We start from the raw sequence: 1,959 nt of genomic DNA, 5'->3' as shown, positions 1-1,959 counted from the left end.
GAATTTATAATCTTCCTTCTTCCAATGGTCAGTAAAATGCAATAGTTACTTCTACGGTAGGAGTGACCCATTGGTAGTGCAATTTTTTTGCGGTGATCTAGAGTAATATTCTGATTTAGAGGCTAGGATGATTACTCCCTGTAGTCCCTTCGTTGAAACAAATCTTAATCTTCACAATTTTCAAAATTTGAGTTAGCTACCTACCCCTCTGAGACTTTCCATTCTCCGCTGACTATTGTCCCTAAGTCATTTTAGCTATTAAAAGTTTACAATGGTAGGGAAAGAAATTGCCAATGTCATTCGAGATACGTTCAATTACTTATTCTTAAGTTACCATATAAACAGAATTGAGGAACCGAGCAAAATGCTAAAAGCCATATATCATCATCCAATTGCGTCACTAGTAGCAAAACTCATTCAATAACTCTTTGAATCTGGATACATACGTAATCAGCCTTCGTCTGCCTCAACTTCGACCGTCATTTGTATATACGTCAGAATATTGAACCCGCATTTATCATGAGTTTAGCAACAAGACTACATTATGCTTAGTGGTCCAAAATTTCATATTCATCCATTCAATCCTTTGTCAAAGCAACCCCATAAGAACCCACAGATACCAATTTCCTATCTGGCTTGCTGATATCAGCCTTACCGTAACCGGATTGAAAATTGACCTTTACAATAATTTGAAGCAAAAACAAGCAGAATAGCCTATGCCTTCCAGTAGAAAGAATCCAAAAAGCTACTTGGATGACGCTCGTTAAATTGAGCTAACTCATTCGAAACCAGCTAGTCGCGATTCTGTAGGAAACTCAGCGAAACAAGTTTTTCGATTTCATTTAATGGGTCTAAACAATAATGTCGAAGATTGATCTCCAGATCCTCTTTGAAGCACTGACTCAGATTTTTGCCTTTTATTTAATTATCAGCTAAACAACCATAAATATCTGAATGTGTATGAGATATTTTGCCCATCTATTTGTACGAAAATCCACTGATACATGTTCATTTATGTAATTTCATTGTGTTATATTAACGCCCCAATAAGGCATGCAAATTTAAGGTCAAATGCCTGATACTTACCGCCATTTATCGAAAATTTAGAAGCGGATTTGATTTTTTTCCTTGAAACAATTTATTTTTAGTCCAGTTGAATTCTAGATCGAAGAAGCTACAGATATTTTCTTGGCAAGTGCAGTTGTTCAACTGGTTTTCTACTGGAAGACGATTTTTTTCCTGCTTTCTGTAGGTATTTATGCAAGAATATGAACCGTATTTGTCTGGATGAACCTGTTCCTTTGAGTTAAATTTACTTTGAAAGATTAAAAATTTATGAGGTTTGATCATCGTAAGCACACCTTTTTCAATGGACAGTGTTAGGTAAGGACTTTACAGATTGACATTGAAAGGAATATAGCTGAAGAAGCAGATATGATTTCATCATCTTTTTATGCTTAAAATGAAGAATGGTTAAATACATAAATACCTCCATTAGGGAGCAGAACGAATTGAGATTGCGATCTTTAAGCATGATACCAGCCTGAAAGGAATACATGTCTATATTCTTGAATATTTTCCATTGAGTTATACCGAATTGTTTTCTGTATTCGTAAAAGGCGTCCTTAAAGAATTTATAGTTTTGATTACTTTTTCGAGATTGTTTTTTGACTTCTCACTTTAACGTCTCAAACGTCAATCAAGCTTCGTTTTGTTAATCATTTCCATGACATACTGTGTTTCAGATTCGCTGATTTTACAAACAACATTCCTTCGTGACAAGCGTGTGAACACAAACACATATATACATACGAATCAGCATCCGAAGCAGAACCATGAGCACCGATTTTGAAGGAACAAGCTACAATACTTTCTTATAATTCATAGCGAATAGCAAGGTGGTCGACCCTATTGTATGCACTGGGTATTCTCGGTATTCTCACAATACACCATTGATTG

At 35.4% G+C, this 1,959-nt stretch overlaps 1 long non-coding RNA gene across 1 annotated transcript; it reads right to left on the bottom strand.

The window, feature by feature from the left end:
* Positions 1-1,007: 1,007 nt before the first annotated feature.
* LOC119650817 lies at positions 1,008-1,694 on the bottom strand. Its single transcript, XR_005249377.1, has 3 exons — positions 1,594-1,694; positions 1,490-1,543; positions 1,008-1,420 (listed from the first exon to the last, which is right to left on the bottom strand). It is a non-coding gene; the product is annotated as an uncharacterized LOC119650817 (long non-coding RNA).
* Between the last annotated feature and the right edge of the window lie 265 nt (positions 1,695-1,959).

This window comes from Hermetia illucens, chromosome 3, assembly GCF_905115235.1.
Source record: "Hermetia illucens chromosome 3, iHerIll2.2.curated.20191125, whole genome shotgun sequence".
Classification (NCBI taxonomy): domain Eukaryota; kingdom Metazoa; phylum Arthropoda; class Insecta; order Diptera; family Stratiomyidae; genus Hermetia; species Hermetia illucens.
The sequence above is the reverse complement of the archived record's forward strand: the minus strand, read 5'-3'. Positions and strand labels throughout refer to the sequence as shown.